The sequence below is a fragment of the Pelodiscus sinensis genome, chromosome 7 (assembly GCF_049634645.1).
Source record: "Pelodiscus sinensis isolate JC-2024 chromosome 7, ASM4963464v1, whole genome shotgun sequence".
NCBI classification, from domain to species: domain Eukaryota; kingdom Metazoa; phylum Chordata; order Testudines; family Trionychidae; genus Pelodiscus; species Pelodiscus sinensis.
The window spans coordinates 69,113,479-69,133,661 of NC_134717.1; the positions used below are offsets into that span (position 1 = coordinate 69,113,479).

Below are 20,183 nucleotides of genomic sequence, written 5' to 3' on the forward strand. Positions count from 1 at the left end.
TGTTAAAGAATGTCTTTTGCCTCTGGCTCCCTCCCTTACTTTGCTGTTTAGTCATGGTGGCACTCTTCTCCTCCTACTATTGTTTTTTTTTAATTGTGGTATACATTTAGTTTGAACCTGTATTGTAATATTTTAAGTAGTCTGTCAAGTGACTTACAGACATTTTAACCTTCTGATTGATCTTTTTTATTTCCATCTAATTACTGTCCTCATTGTTATGTTCTTCCCCCTTTTAAAGTTAAATGTTACAATGGTGGATGTTTTTTGTTTGGTTGTTTTGTGTGTTTTTTATTTTTGCCCAAACAAAGATGCTAAATTTTAATGCATTATGTTCATTATTACCTAACAGTTCCTTTTGGACTGGATCCCATGCTCCATTTAGGAGGAAATAAAAAACTAACTATCCCCTGGTGGGTCCCAGAATGAGTTTCTCAAAGAAGCATCATTTTTAGTGCCTAGACATTTTATCTCTGCATCAGAGGGGTATTTTTCAGTTATAATGTTTCCACGCCTTTAATTAAACGAAGAGCAACCAGTTGAGTGTGAAAAATGTTTGAGACTTCACCACAGCTGAGGCAGTTTTCACTTGTGAAATTGTTTTAAATCTCAAAAATTGAGGAATCACTGATACTTCAGAGATTCTTTGAGTTACATTTAATCGTAAAGCTATTGCTTTTAGAAGAATAAAATCTATTTTCCCTACTATTCTGAATATTTATTGTAACTATTATTTATTTGGGACCCAATCATGAGCTGACCAAACAGGGAAGAAAGGAAAGATCTTATGAGTTACATGTCATGAAAGGGGATGGGCATGTTAGTACCTGTAAATACTGTATATTTGTTGTCCCCTTTCTGTCACACATTAAATACATTTTCCTATTAGCTATGCTAATCTTTATGGTATTATCAAAGGGTACGTCTAGACTACAGGCTTATGATGACAGAGGCTTTGTCGACAGATACTGTCGACAAAGCTTCTATGGACAAAGAGCATCTAGACTACATCCAGTTCTGTTGACAAAGCAAGCCGCTTTGTCGACATGAAAGTGTACACGCAAAGGACAGTGTAGATGCAATAATGCCTTCTGTCAACAGAACTCTGTCGACAAAAGGCGTTATTCCTCACAGAATGAGGTTTACCGCAGTCGACAAAACTGCCGAGTGCTGTTGATGTTATGTCGACAGAACTTGGCGGTAGTGTAGATGCAGGTATAGTTTTGTCAACAAAACCCTGTAGTCTAGACACCCCCAAAGAATGTATTTTAATTCTAAGGCTAGAATGCTGGCTCTTTACCTGTGAGAGACCTATATTTAAGAACTTCATATACTCAAAAATGGGCAGTACTTCATTATTGCTGGTGCTTTCAAGTCTGTAGGAATCTAGATATGTAGGAAAAAGACTCCTCAAACTGATGAAAAGTATATGATTGCTAAGAAGTACTTTGTATTGCAGATATTTTCTGTAATGGATGAAATAAGGATTCACTGAAAGATTATTTTTTATTCATTAAGAACTGTCAGTTGTCATAGCTGTCGGTAATAATCACTGGATTAGAATTCCTTTTAGCTTATTGATCATACCGAAAGATACCAAAAAAGAAATTTCATGAGTAATTAGGTAAAACAAAAATGTCAAAAACAGAACACAGAGCAAATTTAACTGTGAAAGCAATTTTTCCTCCAAAAAGGAGCTTTTTGTCTCACCCCTACAAAAGACAGAGTTTTGAAATTTACATTGGGTAGTGCAGATGTGCCATCATCCCACAAGTTACAGGGGAGAAAATCACACAGGCCAGCTTTTTACCTTACTCCAAGGCTGTGTCCAGACTCCATGCCTCCGTCGACGGAGGCATGTAGATTAGCCAGATCGGAAGAGGGAAATGAAGCCGCGATTAAAATAATCGCGGCTTCATTTAAATTTAAATGGCTGCCCCGATCTGCCGATCAGCTGTTTGTCGGCAGATCGGGAGAGTCTGGACGCGATGCCCCGACAAAGAAGCCTTTCTTCATCGACACAGGTATGCCTCGTGAAACCAGGTTTACCTGTGTCGATGAAGAAAGGCTTCTTTGTCGGGGCATCGCGTCCAGACTCTCCCGATCTGCCGACAAACAGCTGATCGGCAGATCGGGGCAGCCATTTAAATTTAAATGAAGCCGCGATTATTTTAATCGCGGCTTCATTTCCCTCTTCCGATCTGGCTAATCTACATGCCTCCGTCGACGGAGGCATGGAGTCTGGACACAGCCCAAGGGTGGTAATGTATTTTTTCTGTATTCTGTATAGCGCTGTATTAATCTCTAAGGGTACATCTACATAGCAACATTATCTTGAAAGAACTAGCGTTATTTCAAAATAACTTAGTCCGTTTCTATACAGCAGGCAGAATTTCAAAATAATATCAAAATACTGTCAAGTTGGAGAACTTCTTACTCCAACTCCTGCAACCCACATTGTTTGAGGAGTAAGGGAATTCAGAGGAGGAATGCTCTATTTCAGAATAAGTGCTGTGGAGACGCTCCCAATTTCAAAATAAACTATTTTGAAATAAGATATGCAACTGACATAGCTAAATTTGTGTAGATTATTTCACATTAAGGCCTGTTGTATATACGAACCCTAATTGGTCATCTTTGATTAAATAATGCTCTATGAATGGGATATTTGACAGTCTCAAATGGATAGACACAATGGGCATGAGAGAAGCCATCCTGGGGTGTTGCTCCTTCCCCTTCCTTGAAGATGGGCGAAAGTGGCTGTAGGCAGGACTGGACTCCATCAACCCATGCAGCTCAGCCAGCACAGTGGAAGTGAAGCAAGGTATGCCAAGGAAAGGGTTTGTTATTTGTGGGGAATTACTTTCTGGAATATAATTTTCCAGCTTGTATTTGTTTATTACAAATACAGACAAAGTCACATTTTTTCTCAGAACACTGTCAAGTCTGATAAAAATAAATAATATTTTCTGCACAAATAAGCTCTCCTTCATACAGTTTTTAAATTCGAAATATGGAAGCCAATACATTGTCTAGGAAACAGGCCTCTGGGATCTAAACCTATCATCACTGGAGTGTGAAGTTCTAATTGTATTGCTTTTCATAATGTATCTGCTGCATAAATATTATTCAATACCTGCAGATTCAAACTATGGGAAATGGAGAGGTTATAATACAGGGAAGATTTATGCCCACTAGATGCTGGGCTGTCATGATTAAATATTTTCCACCCATTATGTGAATACTATTGATCATTGCAGGAAGCAGAAAATTGTGATGTTCATTGATTTTGCGTGGCTACAGAATGCATTAGGGCTGATGCATTTGATGGGTAGGCAAGTTTTCAAAGGAAGCTCAGTTAAGCTAATCTTAGTTCAGAGGAATATGCACAATGAAATAAGAAACCTTGTAATTGCAAGAGCAAACAGAAGAGTCAGAAAACTATATTATGAGCCATATCAGCATAAGAATTAGACATGAGCCTTCCCAAGAGACAACAGTAAAACACATCAAGGCTTTGATGCTGTTTTTCATGAATGCAGCAATTACTGGATAAATTGGGTTTTAGCTTCTCACCCAACAGCTAAGATAGTGAACAAAAAGCAATTAGTCATTTTGCCTCTTTAGCTAAGGGTGGTTATCAGGACACTATCAACTCTGTAAGAAAATATAGCTGGAAAAGTGGTTGAATTCCAAAAGGAAAAGGGGCGATGGAGGGAGGGGGAGGGAGGGGAAAGGACTGAAGACTTTTACACCTGAGATGTGTTGTTTCCAGAGATTTGCCATTTATTATATCAGCCATTTTATTACTGACCCTTAATAATGCTCATAGTAAACCTTTTGTCACATACTTCATTTCAGTTGAACAAAAGGCTGCAGTAAATTTAACCCCCAAAGAACAAATTCTGTCAATTCCCAGTTCCGGAATGAATTCTATCTTGGCAATACGGATGATTTTACATCTCATTTGGATGTTGTTATAGTGTCAATGTATAGAGATACCACTTTGTAGGGCATGAAGTCTGTCAGAATACCATGTACCTTTTTCCAGTACATTAAGCACCAGGGCACCGAGTGTATATTTTCTCATAGTATCAATTAAGCCGCTGTAAACAATGTAGGACTTTGTCTCCAAATCTGTGCTATATATTGTATAATAAGTCCTTCTCATTCTATTCTTTAAGACCACTCAGGCCTGGTCTATACCACAGCATAAGATAGTTAATTATGTAGCTGGAGTCGACATATCTTAAATCACATTTCTGCACTGTTCACAAAGTAGAAGGTCAAAGGGAGCAAACACTCCTATCAGCTTCCCTTACTCCTTGTGAGGAGCAGGAGTGCCAGTGCTGATGGGTGTGCCCTCTGAGTTTGATTTAGTGGGTCTTCACTAGACACACTAGATCGAACCTCCAAAGATCAACCACGACAGCGTTGATCTTCCGCGTAGTGTAAATATGGCCCTAGTGTGCAGATTTACATTGTGAACAAATGAAGTTGTATAGGACACTTCTAGCAAATAGGAGAAAACAGATAAACAATCTGATTACAAATTAATTTTTGTGTCTTGAAAGTGAGACTCAGATTTTTTTTTAAGTTTGCATTTTAATAATCTTTCTAATGGGAAACATTCTTGGCAACATGAAAAATGGTTAGTAAAGAATGGGATAAAACATGTATGAATTCAGGCCCAGATATTTAAAGGCATCTAGGTATTGCAAGGCCTAAGTGATTTAGACAGCTCAGCCCCATTTTCAAAAGTGACTTAGGACACTAAGTCTCATTAAAAGTGAATGGAACTGAAGTGCCAAAGGGACAGATGGCTAAATCTTTAAAAGGATTTAGCCACCCATCTTGATTTATTTCCATAGGAGTGAGGTCCCTAAATATTATTGAGCATCTGGGAATTAGTTATGGCAATGCTGAGAGAAGCAACACCTAAATAACTTTTAAAAATATCTGACAAGTCTCAGAGGGGTATCCATAATAATCAGTATCTGTAAAAGCAATGAGCAGTTCTGTTAAACATTAACAGATTTATTTGGGCATACGCTTTTGTGGGTAAAAACCACTGCATCAGATGCATGGAGCAAAATCACAGAGGATGGAATATATATTGCTAGCATATCAAAAGAAGGGAGTTGCTTATTTAGTGTAGGACCAGTATTAATTAGACCAATTCAGTCAGGGTGGATGTGGCTCACTCCCAGCAGTTGATGGGAAAATGTGAATACCAAGAGTGGGGAAATTGCATTTGTAGTGAGAGAACTATTCAAAATCCTTATTCAGTCCTATGTACATTGGCCAAATCAGACGGTATCTGTGAAAAATAATAAATGGACACAAATCAGACATCAAAAATAAGATTCAGAAATCAGCAAGAGAGTACTGAGTGTCCAAGGAGGTTGAAGTAATAGACTTGAGAGTTGCCATACCTCAGAAAAAAAAATCCAAAACAGATTTCAGTGTAAAACTGCAGAGCTAGAGTTCATATGGAGACTTGACACTCTCAGCCTGGGTCTGATTCAAAACTAGTTGGTTGCTAGCTCACTACAAAAAGGAATTTTCCCTCTTTTTGGGGATTCTCACATTCTCATCAACTGTTGGGAATGGGACACATCCCCCTGTTTGAATTGACCTCTTTACCACTGGCCCTCCTCATAGTAATGTGGCGCACCCATCTTTGCACGTGCATATATGCCTGCCAAACTGAAGTTTCCATTTACTGTATCTGACATAGTGGGCTTCAGCTCATGAAAGGTTATGCCCAAATGCATTTGTTATTCTTTAAGGTGCCACGGGATTCCTTGTTTTTGTGGAAACCAACTAGCATGGCTACCTTTCTGAAATATGCCAGTAATTACCAGTTTTTCTCATTATAACATATGCTTATGTGAATTACCCTATTGAAATAAGAAAAGAGACTACTCATGTAAAGTTAAATGCCTGCATAAGGCTAAACGACACATCACATTTAAGGCCAGGTAAAGCAATGGTTTTTTCTCATTCTCTTAAAATGCATGTTACGTAATGTCTATAAACAACACATTATGTAGTAAAATAAAAAAAATGAATCAAATAAGAAACATGTGGCTTTAGATACTCACTCTGCAAAATCATGTGTCAGATGCATAAAGCTTTGGAGGACCTAACCTTTAATTATTACTGGTTAGGGAAAGCGCGACAGCAAATATTTTATGCATCGTACCATGTCCTTAAACTACATGGCAGTTGCAGACTTTAAACAACAAGGCTGTGTCTACACTGGAACCCCTTTACGGAAAAGGGATGCTAATGTAGACTTTGGAATAGGCAAATCCGCGGGGGATTTAAATATCCCCCATGGTATTTGCATTAACATGGCTGCCGCTTTTTTCCGGCTTGGAGATAAGCTGGAGAAAAGCGCCAGTCTAGACGTGATTCTCCGGAAAATAAAGCCTTTTCCGGAGGATCTCTTGAAAGTAGGAATAAGAGATCCTCCGGAAAAGGCTTTATTTTCCGGAGAATCACGTCTAGACTGGCGCTTTTCTCTGGCTTATCTCCAAGCCAGAAAAAAGCGGCAGCCATGTTAATGCAAATGCCGTGGGGGATATTTAAATCCCCCGCAGATTTTCCTATTCAAAAGTCTACATTAGCATCCCTTTTCTGGAAAGGGGTGCCAGTGTAGACACAGCCCAACAGTTATACAGTACTGAGAAATTGTGTGGTCTGAAGAATAGGGAATAGCAGAAGTTACAAGCCTTTAGCCAAGGAAATTGTCACAGAGTCTAGAGGAAGAATCTGCCCCTTTCTGGAAACTTGCTCACTTCAATTTAAAATGTCAAGGTTCAGGAATTATTCAGCTACACTATGTTCTGCCAGACAAGAGCTATTGAAAATTTTCTCCACATTTCTGCTTATTGGACAATGCATTCATTGTTTGACAAATCTTTCTCAAATGTTATTTAACATCTCTTTAGCCCTAACACATCCTATTAATATTAAAAGTGTGGTGGCACTTTTCTCCCTCTGGTTTGAATTCCACTGCAGCTGGTAAAGACCATAATCAATATCCCTAAACCGGTGACGCCCCCTCCCCCATATACCCATTCCCATCCCCATCCCCCACCCCTTTACTGCACATCCAAAGCTTTCTTAGCAGCAGAGCTTGGGCTGATAGTGGAGATGCGGACAGATCTGGGGATGGGGGAGAAGCTGGTCTGCAGCAGAGAGGTAGAGAGGCAATGAGAGCACAGCCAGACTGGGGATAGAGTTGAGAGTGGAGAGAAGCTCTGGCTAGGGTCAGAGTTGGTCTGGGAGTAGAGAGGAAAGAGGTTGGAAATGGGCCTGAAATCTGAATGGAATTGGAGGTGGCGCTTATATAAGGATGGAGCAGAAGGGGAAACATGGCATTCCTTCTCTGCCTCTATAGGGGCTGGCCTTGGCTCCATTACATAGCCCTCTATAGGGCATGTCTCACATTTTAAGAACCACCGCTCTAATATTCCTTTACTGGGCAATGTTTTAAGAATATTTTATTGTGCATCAAATGATTTATTATAGATCATGCTAGGTGATTAATACACAGTTTAACCCCTGCACCCACAAAAGTCGTATGGCAGATAAACTAGTTGCTGCCTTGGGACTTTTTACTGGGAACCTGAATGTTCACACAGTGGTTATCATACCATCTTAAAATGACAGCTTTTCAGGAATTAGTCTGCAGCAGCTTCTCTATCACCCCTCCCCCCCACGAAAAGTAGTTGTCAAAACTCATTACAAGGCAATTATGGTGATAAGTACCAAGACAGAAATGGAGAAAATTAGATAAAATGTAAATGAAGCCAGTTGATTCTTAAGCTATAGTATAGGGTATAATTTCAGTGACCTCTTGTAGGGCTGTTAAAAGGCACACAAAACAATCTACATAACCTTGCCACTCAGTAATTTTTGTCAGAAGGCTCATTTACTTCCTTGTTGAACCCTAGAAGCTTAATTCTCAGCGGCTGTGTCCAGACTCAGGGGTTTTTTCGGGAAAAGTAGCCTTTTTCCAAAAAAACTTCACCTGCGTCTAGACTGCAGCTGCGTTCTTTCGAAATTAAATCGAAAGAACGCGGCTTTTCTTTCGACGGCGGTAAACCTCATTTCACGAGGAAGAACGTCTTCTTTCGAAAGTGCTTCTTTCGAAAGAAGGCGTTCTTGAATGTAAATAGGGCTTCTTCGAAAGAGAGCATCCAGACTCACTGGGTGCTTTCTTTCGAAAAAGCGGCTTGCTCTTTCGAAAGTTCCGCGTGCAGTCTAGACGCGATCTTTCGAAAGAGCCTCTTTCGAAAGAGGCTTGCAGTCTAGACATAGCCAGCAAGAAAAAGTTCATGGGGCTTCACTGCTAGAGAATGGATAGCAAATTTGGTAAGGGAAGTGAAACAGCAGTTTTAAGGAAAACTAACACATTATCCTTCTGTGCTGCACAGACAAATATGAATTTTTGCTCCTCTATTTCATCATGTGAATTGGGAGCTGGCAAACATAATAGCCAATCCATTAATGGGCTAGACCATCATTGCTGTCAGCAGAAAGAAGTGACAAATGATGATGACTGCCTTTTAAATCATTCTGCCAGAAAAGGTTACCTCTTACTATTTGTCTAATATTGAAGGCTTCTCCATCTACACAGGCATCTACTGTGCATCTGTGAAATATGTGCCGCAACCCCCCTCAGGATGGCTAGTGTCTATTCCTCAGAAACGAGTTCATAAAAGAATAATGTTTCAGATGAAAACCCAAGGAAAGGTCACTATTTTCCAAGAATAACAAAATGCGATTACTTTTTAATACAGAAAAATGATCATTTTAGTGTAAGAGCTGCAGGCGTGATCCACAACCCATTGAAGACAATGGGAATCTTTCCATTACCTAATATATTTTGTTATTGGGTGCTAAATGTGGGTTTGTTAACTGCCAGTAGTCCAGGTTGAAGAAGCGTGTACAAGCTCATGCAGCAAAATTAAATGAGTTTTTCATATGTGATTTCTGTTTACTTTATATGTGAGAGAATCTGTCTGCATGTTTGTCTGTTCAAGAACTCCTCCTAAACAGTATGAGCTAAGACCACCAGATTCGACACACAGCTTCCTCATAACTTAAAGCAAGGGAAGGGTTTGGTTGTGCCAGGAAATTGGGATGTGCCAGAAAGGGAATTGCTTCTCATAAAATCATACAGAAAAGAGACAGAATCACCAGGCAGGTAAAAGTGACATGTTGGGGGCATGTCCATGCCCCATCTGGGGCACCCCCAGCACTGACCTCCCACCACCCAGGCACCATTGGTAGAGGGGGAGTCTGAAGCTCCCCCTCTCCAATTCGTACAGGAACATTGCTGGCTGTTCCCCTTTGTCAGGGTATAAGGAGGAAGTGCACAGTTTGCTTCATTCCTCATTTTGGCTGGGGAGCACAGGGGGGAGATGAATTTGGACCTGCCCCAGCCGAGGGACAAGCATAAGAACATAAGAACATAAGAACGGCCGTACTGGGTCAGACCAAAGGTCCATCTAGCCCAGTATCCTGTCTACCAACAGTGGCCAGCACCAGGTGCCCCAGAGAGGGTGGACCGAAGACAATGATCAAGCGATTTGTCTCCTGCCATCCCTCTCCAGCCTCTGACAAACAGAGGCCCAGGACACCATTTTATCTCCTGGCTAATAGCCTTTTATGGACCTAACCTCCATGAATTTATCCAGCTTCTCTTTAAACTCTATTATAGTCCTAGCCTTCACAGCCTCCTCTGGCAAGGAGTTCCACACGCTGTGTGAAGAAGAACTTCCTTTTATTAGTTTTAAACCTGCTACCCATTAATTTCATTTGGTGTCCTCTAGTTCTTCTATTATGGGAACTAATAAATAACTTTTCTTTATCAGCCCTCTCCACACCACTCATAATTTTATAGTGCCTGCTAAGCTGAAGCAGCCATGGAGAGGCGCATGTTTCCTGGCCCCAAGCTGCTGCAATGAGAGAGGGCTGGAGTTGTCCTCTCTCCCTGGGGCAAACTGCATACTGAACCCCATGGATCCTTAAGAATTTGGATGGGATTGTATTAAGTCAGGTCAGGATATTCACCAGCTTGCCTTTTTTGCTAATAATTTTATTTAATAAAGTGCACTGTCAGGTTAAAAAGACCAGATGTTTCTTCATTATTACTACTGTACCATAATTAGTTAATTATAAGACGATAGGAACACACTAATAGCATATTGATAATCTACTCTTGACATGTAGACTGAGTTCTCAAAGAAGCCCAGAAACATGGACACTTTGTTTTAATTTTTTAATTAATATTCCATGGTTAGGGGTTTACTGGATAGAAGGCAGAATCTGCATTATGGATGTCAATTTTATGGTGGAAATTATTTTTGGAGAAGAATGTATAGTATTTCCAAAGGTGATATATAGCAACCCAAAGGATAAGGAATTAAATTCTAAGGGTACATCTAGACTACATGGCTCCGTCGACGGAGCCCTGTCAACTAGTTTACCTGACATAGTCAATGAAGAGGGGATTTAAATAATCCCCGCTTCATTAAAATAAAAATGGCCACCGCGCTGTGCCGACAATCAGCTGATTCAGCACAGAGCAGCAGTCTAGACGTGGATTGGTCGACAAGGGAAGCCTTATGCTTCATGAAAAAAGCCAGAGGCAGAGAGTGACCAGGGAGTGAAGCGGACAGGAGCTGCAGACAGGGAAGTTTAAGAGGGAGTTTGGCAGAGGGAGGCCTACGATGGTCAGGAAGACCTGCAACACCTGTGTCAGCACTGCTTCTGTCTCCTCCACCAGCGCGTGTAGCCAGACAGAGCACTTGAGCATGGATGCCTCTACCCAGATCCTGGTGTGGTTTTGCAGGGACTGTGGCTTGCAATTCCCACTTACTGATATCCAGGCTGGTGAGATCATCCAATGTGAAAGGTGCCTGCTGGTGGAATCTCTCAGGCAGCAGGTGGGAGAGCTACAGGAGGAGGTGGCTAGGTTGAGGAGCACCCGCATCCATGAGAAATTCCTGGTCCGTGTTCATGAGGAGACAGCTGAGGTAGCTGTCCCAGTATACAGGACTGGGGACACACCACTGGTAGAGGAGGAGACGGCTCAGGGTGGACAGTGGCAGCTGGTTACTTCTGGCAGCAGGCACTGCTCCACCCCTGCTCCAAACCCTCCCGCCGTGGTACTAGGAAACCGTTATGCTCTTCTTTATACAGGAGATAAGTAATCACCCCCTACACCAGAGGAGGAGAAGCCCTGTACCGCCAAGGTGGGGAGGTCTGCTGCCACCACTGCTAATAGGAAACGTAGGGTAGTGGTGGTCGGAGACTCTCTTCTGAGGGGAATGGAGGCGCCCATATGTCGCCCTGACATTTCATCTCGGGAGGTAGGCTGTCTGCCGGGGGCCCGTATCCGAGAAGTTATGGAGGCATTGTCGAGGATTATCCAGCCCTCTGACTACTACCCCATGCTACTCATCCATGTGGGCACTAATGATACTGTGAGGTGTGACACTGAGCGGATCAAGAGTGACTACAGGGCTCTGAGATTATGGGTGAAGGAGTTTGGAGCACAGGTGGTATTCTCTTCGATCCTTCCTGTCGAAGGTAGGGGCCCAGACAGAGACAGGTGCATCCTGGAGGTGAATGCCTGGCTGCGAAGATGGTGTCGCCAGAAGGGCTTTGGCTTCCTCGAATATGAGATGCTATTCCAGGAAAGACTGCTAAGCAGGGATGGCGTCCACCTTTCGAGGAGGGGGAAGACCCTATTTGGACAAGGAATGGCTAACCTAGTGAGGAGGGCTTTAAACTAGGTACGACGGGGACAGGTGAGCAAAGCCCAGAGGTAAGTGGAGAACGTGGAGACCTGGGAGATGAGTTGGAAATGGGAGGGAGCATGGGCTACAATGGCAGAGAGAAAGGAGGGTCAGGGCAAAACTAGGAGGCAAGGTCAAATCAGGATCTTATATCTTATAGGATGTAGATACCTATATACAAATGCGAGAAGTATGGGAAATAAGCAGGAAGAACTGGAAGTGCTAATACATAAGTACAATTATGACACTGTTGGCATCACAGAAACTTGGTGGGATAATACACATGATTGGAATGTTTGTATAGAAGGGTACAGCTTGCTCAGGAAGGATAGACAGGGAAAAAAGGGAAGAGGTGTTGCCTTATACATTAAAAATGAACACACTTGGAATGAGGTGGAGGTGGACATAGGAGACGGAAGTGTTGAGAGTATCTGAGTTAGGCTAAAAGGGATTAAAAACAAAGGTAATGTCATGCTAGGAATCTACTACAGGCCACCTACCTAGGTGGAAGAAGTGAATGAGGCTTTTTTTAAACAACTAACAAAATCATCCAAAGCCCAAGATTTGGTGGTGATGGGGGACTTCAACTATCCAGATATATGTTGGGAAAATAATATTGCGGGGAACAGACTATCCAATAAGTTCTTGGACTGCATTGGAGATAACTTTTTATTTCAGAAGGTTGAAAAAGCTACCAAGGGGGAAGCTGTTCTAGATTTGATCCTAACAAATAGGGAGGAACTGGTTGAGAATTTGAAAGTGGAAGGCAGCTTGGGTGAAAGTGATCATGAATACATAGACTTCACAATTCTAAGGAATGGTAGAAGGGAGAACAGCAAAATAGAGGCCATGGATTTCAGGAAGGCAGATTTTGGTAAGCTCAGAGAGCTGATAGGTAAGGTCCCATGAGAATCAAGACTGAGGGGAAAAACAACTGAGGAGAGCTGGCAGTTTTTCAAAGGGACATTGTTAAGGGCCCAAAAGCAAGCTATTCCGATGTCTCGGAAAGATAGAAAATATGGCAAAAGACCGCCTTGGCTTAACCACGATATCTTGTATGATCTAACAATACAAAAAGGAGTCATATAAAAAATGGAAAGTAGGACAAATTACAAAGGATGAATATAGGCAAACAGCAGAGGAATGCAGGGGCAACATTAGAAAGACAAAGGCACAGAATGAGCTCAAACTAGCTATGGGAATAAAGGGAAACAAGAAGACATTTTATAAATACATTAGAAGCAAGAGGAAGACCGAGGAGAGGGTAGGCCCACTGGTCAGTGAGGAGAGAGAACAGTAACAGGAAATTTGGAAATGGCAGAGATGCTCAGTGACTTCTTTGTTTCGGTCTTCACTGAGAAGTCTGTAGGAATGCCTAACATAATGAATGCTAGGGGAAAGGGAGTAGTTTTAGAAGGTAAATTAAAAAAAGAACAAGTTAAAAATCACCTAGAAAAGTTAGATGCCTGCAAGTCATCAAGGCCTGATGAAATGCATCCTAGAATACTCAAGGAGCTGACAGAGGAGGTATCTGAGCCTCTAGCTGTCATCTTTGGAAAATCATGGGAGACAGGCAAGATTCCAGAGGACTGGAAAAGGGCAAATATAGTGCCCATCTATAAAAAGGGAAATAAGAACAACCCAGGAAACTACAGACCAGTTAGTTTAACTTCTGAGCCAGGGAAGATAATGGAGCAAGTAATTAAGGAAATCATCTGCAAACACTTGGAAAGTGGCAAGGTGATAGGGAACAGCCAACATGGATTTGTAAAGAACAAATCGTGTCAAACCAATCTGATAGATTTCTTTGATAGGATAATGAGTCTTGTGGATTAGGGAGAAGCGGTGGATGTGGTATACCTAGACTTTAGTAAGCCATTTGATACAGTCTCGCGTGATATTCTTATCAATAAACTAGGTAAATACAACTTAGATGGGGCTACTATAAGGTGGGTGCATAACTGGCTGGATAACCGTACTCAGAGAGTCGTTATTAATGGTTCACAATCCTTCTGGAAAGGCATAACAAACGGGGTTCCACAGGGGTCTGTTTTGGGACCGGCTCTGTTCAATATCTTCATCAATGACTTAGATATTGGTATAGAAAGTACGCTTATTAAGTTTGCAGATGATACCAAGCTGGGAGGGGTTGCGACCAATCCGGAGGATACGGTCATAATTCAAAATGACCTGGACAAATTGGAGAAATGGTCTGAGGTAAACAGGATGAAGTTTAATAAAGACAAATGTAAAGTACTCCACTTAGGAAGGAACAATCAGTTTCATACATACAAAATGGGAAGCGACTGTCTGGGAAGGAGTACGGCAGAAAGGGATCTAGGGGTTATAGTGGACCACAAGTTGAATATGAGTCAACAGTGTGATGCTGTTGCAAAGAAAGCAAACATGATTCTGGGATGCATTAACAGGTGTGTTGTGAGCAAGACACAAGAAGTCATTCTCCGCTCTACTCCTCACTGGTTAGGCCTCAGTTGGAGTATTGTGTCCAGTTCTGGGCACTGCATTTCAAGAAGGATGTGGAGAAATTGGAGAGGTTCCATAGAAGAGCAACGAGAATGATTAAAGGTCTAGAGAACATGACCTATGAGGGAAGGCTGAAGGAATTGGGTTTGTTTAGTTTAGAAAAGAGAAGACCGAGGGGGGACATAATAGCAGTTTTCAGGTATCTAAAAGGGTGTCATAAGGAGGAGGGAGAAAACATGTTCATCTTGGCCTTTGAGGGTAAAAGAAGAAGCAATGGGCTTAAACTGCAGCAAGGGAGGTTTAGGTTGGACATTAGGAAAAAGTTCCTAACTGTCAGGGTAGTCAAACACTGGAATAAATTTGCCCAGGGAGTTGAATATCTCCACAGATGGAGATTCACCAAAGAGTAAGTTAGATAAATGTCTATCAGGGATGGTCTAGATAGTATTTGGTCATTCCATGAGGGCAAGGGACTGGACTCGATGACCTCTCGAGGTCCCTTCCAGTCCTAGTATTCTATGTTTCTATGATTCTATGAAACAAAGGCTTCCCTTGTCGACCGATCCGAGTCTAGACTGCCACGCTGTGCCGGATCAGCTGATTGTTAGCACAGCCCGGCGGCCATTTTTATTTTAATGAAGCGGGGATTATTTAAATCCCCGCTTCATTGATTATGTTGGGTAAACTACTTTACATGGTTCCATTGACAGAGCCATGTAGTCTAGACACACCCTAATATAACATACTATAAATGCATATTATGTAGGAGATAAAACAGTGGACTATATGTTATGGTGGTAGGATCATGTAATTAGACCGAAGTCCCATCAAAATGACTCTAAACCCTTTTGATCTCTGAATCAATAGAATAGTGTAATAAAACATTATTGTCAGGAACAGAAGTCTAGCATCTACAAGTCCATTAGCTCACATTGTTAAATCTAACAAGATGTATGTAAACACAGACAAACACAATCAGCATTGTTTCTTAATTCACTAACAACATAGGCCTACATGTATTCCAGTACTTAACATGGTTTTTATAATTATCTGCAACAAATAGTCTTGTTTACCTTCTCAAATAGTCTTGTTTACCTTATTTTTTGTTTTTAGGTCAACCAGCTGTTTGCGTAACCCTTTCTGACTCAGCATTACAAAGAATTAGATAAATTAATTAAGCTTATGTCCATCAGTGCCTAATAGCCCCATGATAGTCAAATTCTTAGTGCTATATGGGGATCTAATATGTCTGGAAGAATCAACTTGGTAGCTTTCCATTGTTTTGGATAAAATGTGCACAATATGTTTTTTTCTCCTGAAACTTCACAAGACCCCCCCAGAATTTTGTGTTCTTCCCATCGTGAAAGCCTCTATAGGACACACATCAAGTCCATGTTATGACATTAATGAATTGGACTCCATTGAAATGGTTTGGCCAGTAGGGACCACCTCGCCCTCTTCCATTGGATCACCCCTTTCATAAAGCGTTTTGGAAATAATGAAGTCCAACTTTGTTAGAGTGAGAAATTAGAATGATCACATACTTCACACAATTAAAACTACATGTTTTTCTACTTTTTTAAAAATCCACCCATAACAGCAAGGCATTCCAAGACAAAAACTAATGAACATGGGGACACATCTACAGAAGAAAGTTTCCTTAGTAATTCAAAGGCTCATTTTCTTAACCCCAATCCAACAATATCTATTTTTTGGATAATTCCACTGAAAGTAGCAAATATTCCCTACTCAACAGTCCTCACAACAAGCTTGCATTATTCTGCTATTAAATATGTGTAATTTATATGCTGGGTAACAGATCTATAAAGGAATATGTAAATATGTTTTGAATGTTTATAAATTATACTTCTACTTCAAGATATACCAAGGTTAGGGTCAATATATGCCAAGGTATTTCTCAAAACCATCTATTTCCTTCACTGCGTGAAACCTATTCAAATTATTTCCCAAGCCAGTATGTATTGAAATATATATTGAAATATCATATCAAATTGAGCATAACCGAATCATATGCTCCTTTCAGTCAAATAGTTCTGAAAGGATAGTTCCTCTATCCATTCATGGTCTAAACAATATTATTCAAAATTTGGTGGTGTCACTGAAAATACTGGTACCCTAGCAAATTGGAAGGACCACAGGAAGACTGCAGTTGCTGCAGTGTAATAATTGTCCTGTTTTAATATAAATGATAGAAAACAATTTCCTGCAGCTTCCAGGCTGCTAGATCTGACTTCATACATTCCAGGGGTAGGGGGATTCTGGTTTTGCTGTGAATGTATATAATACCTAGGGGAAAGGCTTTAACTTCCATTTCTTTTTCCAGTTACAGTCTATATTTTTAGAGAGTATAGGAAAGCCCTTGCCCCGGACTCTTTTTTTTTTTTTTTTTTGGTACGGAGAAAGAAAATTATCCCTTTTTGGGTTAAAGCTTTAGCACGGTGCTTTGTAGACATGTTGAGAAAAAATCCACACTTTTGCAACCTGAGTTAATAGATTAGTTTACAGATAGAGGTGTGAAAAGATTTCATGGACAGTGGGAAGTCAGGATATCTTTGTCAACTGGAAAACATTTCTGTGAAGGAAATGCTGTGGCATTCACCAGGGAATCACTAATGGGGTCTTATATACACCCGTATCTTCGAAAGATGAGGAAGCAGAGATAGAAAAAGAAAGACAATGAGAGAGAGTCTACAGACACTAACAAAAAGTTGTACATGCTTGTTAATGAGAGCTTGGAAACACTTCAGTGGCTTAACACGCACCTGACTCATATATAAACAGGGTTTATGCTTTCAGTGTGGAATTAGAATTAGACTATGCAAGCATTAGCTAATGTTTCCATTCTCAGTCATTTTAAGGCCAAATCCTTTGAAATGGAATAACCTGGGTAAAAAGATTTTGCTCTTAAAAAAATACAGATCTTTGTGCATCCATTGGTAAAATAAATGGGAAAGATTTCTACCATGCCCAGAAATAACCCCTTCTGCAGAGAGCTTTTGATATCCTTGTTTGGGATCTTATAATGGGTTCACCATCTCTTGTGAGAACCCCTTCAGCCAAGTGACTACATGTGCCAACTCCTTCTCCTGTCTTCAGAAGCAGATGGTGTCTCAAATGCCCCTTTTTCTGGACTGCCTAAGATCATGCTTCTTTCTCCCTTTCCTGTAGCTACTGAGGGGTTGCAGGCGGAGGGACTCAAACCCACACACTCCTCTGGGTCCCAGTCCAGGGACTCTGTAAAGAGCAGTGGTCTGCTGAATGCCAGTTCTTATGCTTCACTGCTATTCTTCCTCCCTGGGCCACTTCCCTATGGATGTGCACCATCCTTGCCCTCACCTCAGGGCTCTATCTCAAAGTAACAGCAGCATTCTGCCCAGGGTTGTGCAGTTCTTCCTACCAAGCATGCCCAGTCTTCAGTAGCCAACTCTGGGCTTCAGCCTGGTCTGTAGTAAGCTCTCCACACTGAGCTGTCCAAGGTATTGCCATATTCTGAGACAGCCAATCCTTTAGTCTGCATAGCTTGAGCTCCAAAGAGGAACTGCCTGGAACTGGCCCAGCAGGTTCTTTATATTGGCTTGCTGTGCCCTGATTGGCTGCTTCTGTTACAGCCATTCTAGCCATTCTGGAGGACTTCTCTCCTGCTCTTTTTGTTGGACAGGGTGTTACAATGCCACAAGCTTCCAACAGGTGGCTTTGATGCCTAGTTCACTTTGTCACAGGTCTCCATTGCTGAGTTCTCCAGAGCTTCTGAACTGAAACTTTAGATATTTTTCATCCCTCCTCAAGTACTTAGCTCAAGTTTCAAATAGGAGTAGAGCACACAGTCAAACTCTGGAACTCCTTGCCAGAGGATGTCACGAAGGCTAGAACTTCAAAAAAGAGCTAGATAGATTCATCAAGTTTAGGTCCATCAATGGCTATTAGCCAGGATGGGTAGGAATAGTGCCCCGTGCCTGTTTTTCTGAAAATGGGTTACAGGAGAGGGATCACATGAGGATTACCTGTTGTGTTCCCTCCCTCTGGGGTTTCTGGTATTGGCCACTGTTGGTAGACAGAATACAAAGCTAGATGGACCATTGGTCTGACCCAGTATGGCCCCCTTCTTAAGTTCTGTGTTCTTATGTAGAGATGTTATATGCCTTTGCATTTGTGTATCTAATCTGAGACATCCTAAAAGGAGCCTGACATTCTAAGGTATCCCAAAACTGGGTCAAAACAGACTCTCTCTCTTTAATTCCCAATGTCTCCTAATTGTATTGTATTATGCATACGGTTGTGAATAGAACTGATCAACCAATATTTGAAATATTCTGTTAAGCAAAAAATGGTGGGTTATTTTTGTTTTGTTTGTTTGGGTTGTTAGTTTACAAATATTCATGAAGTACCCAATTTTTGTGGGAAACAAGACCTTATGTGAACAAATGTATATAAAGCGCCTTAGTGGAACATTTGTCATGTTGATTTCTCTCTTTAAATATTAAAATTATTAAAAACAACAATTATTTTCTGTTACCTGATGGAGTGGATAAAGTTTATAAAGAACAATAATATATGGAATACATGAATTTCACATAGAATATATGTTTTTCAAGCAAATTACCCATGGTGCCCCTGAAGCTTGATATATTCTCAAATACTAAGGGATGTGAATACAGCTAAATTGAACCAGACTCCTCCTCCTAAATATTTATTCCAGAATATGTACATTCAATATTCAGCAAGTTCTTTTTCTGAAGAATATGAGAAGGCAGTAGTTTGTGTATGTAACATAAGTACAAGTCCACCTTGGAGGAAGAAAACTACTGTATGATCATAAGCCAATATTCATGAACTTTCCTTTCAAATACACAGTTTTCAGCATCTCCTTTTTCTTTCCTCCTCTGCACTGTTCAAATAGCTGCTTGGATTTCTACCAGGAATTACAAAATATGTAAAGTTGATCTCCCTCAGTGAACAACATATTTTATGGAGTTCTCTGGACACAATATTTATGAGATAGATCATAGTTTTCAAAATGGGGATTTCAGAAGCCTGTTCTAACTCCATTGTGTAGTGACTACTACATTGACTGTCTAATTATTTTTTTGTAAAATAATTAAACTGTTCAGATTGGTTTTACTCTCTGCTTGATTGTTAATGAAGGTTTGTGGGTATCTGTAATTAACCTCTACCAAGGTTAATTATGCACAAAGAGGAATCTTAGAATTGCTGACCATGCAGTTCCCTGAAAGACACAGGATCAGTATGGATTGCAAATTATTTACATGCACTCTTTCAGTTTATTTTATAGCAAGATGTTTAGACAGTTAGAGCTATGCTTTGGGAAATATGTGCAAGTTGTTTGTATGGAAGCTAATTCAGTTTGGAGCCAAAATGCATATGAGTCTCATCAAGATAATTGTGTAAAGTTTCTGTTAACAAAACTACATGTAAAAATCTGTCAAACCTAAATAAGCTTAACTTAAAAATAAATGCCTCAATAGGCCCAATTTCTGTATTCCAGGTGTAACAAAGGGCCAGAATTTGAATAGGGAGTGCATGTAAGTAGTTAAAATTCAGATATAGGTGGCGATGAGGGTAATACACTAGGGAATAAAACATAGCGGCCAATTTGTTTACTGGGACAAACAATGAATTCTGGGGATATAAGAAGATGGCAAAAAGACACCTCTTGTATCCTTCCCTGAGGAAGCAAAAAGGACACTGCTTTTTGTATTTATACAAGGAATGGCTCCCAGCTTGTCGTACGGAGACACTGGGACACTGAAATGAACTACTTTACACACAGTTTTTAGCATATTAACTTTAACATTTGGCTCTAGGAGGTGTGTTATACTTTTTATTTTATATGTAAAAATG

General features: G+C 40.7%; 1 long non-coding RNA gene across 1 annotated transcript in view; it reads right to left on the reverse strand.

Annotated features, from left to right (window-relative positions):
- The window catches only part of LOC142830322 (uncharacterized), a 47,800-nt gene that overhangs the window by 26,888 nt on the left and 729 nt on the right, over positions 1-20,183 (reverse strand). The gene's annotated exons all lie outside the window — the stretch shown is intronic.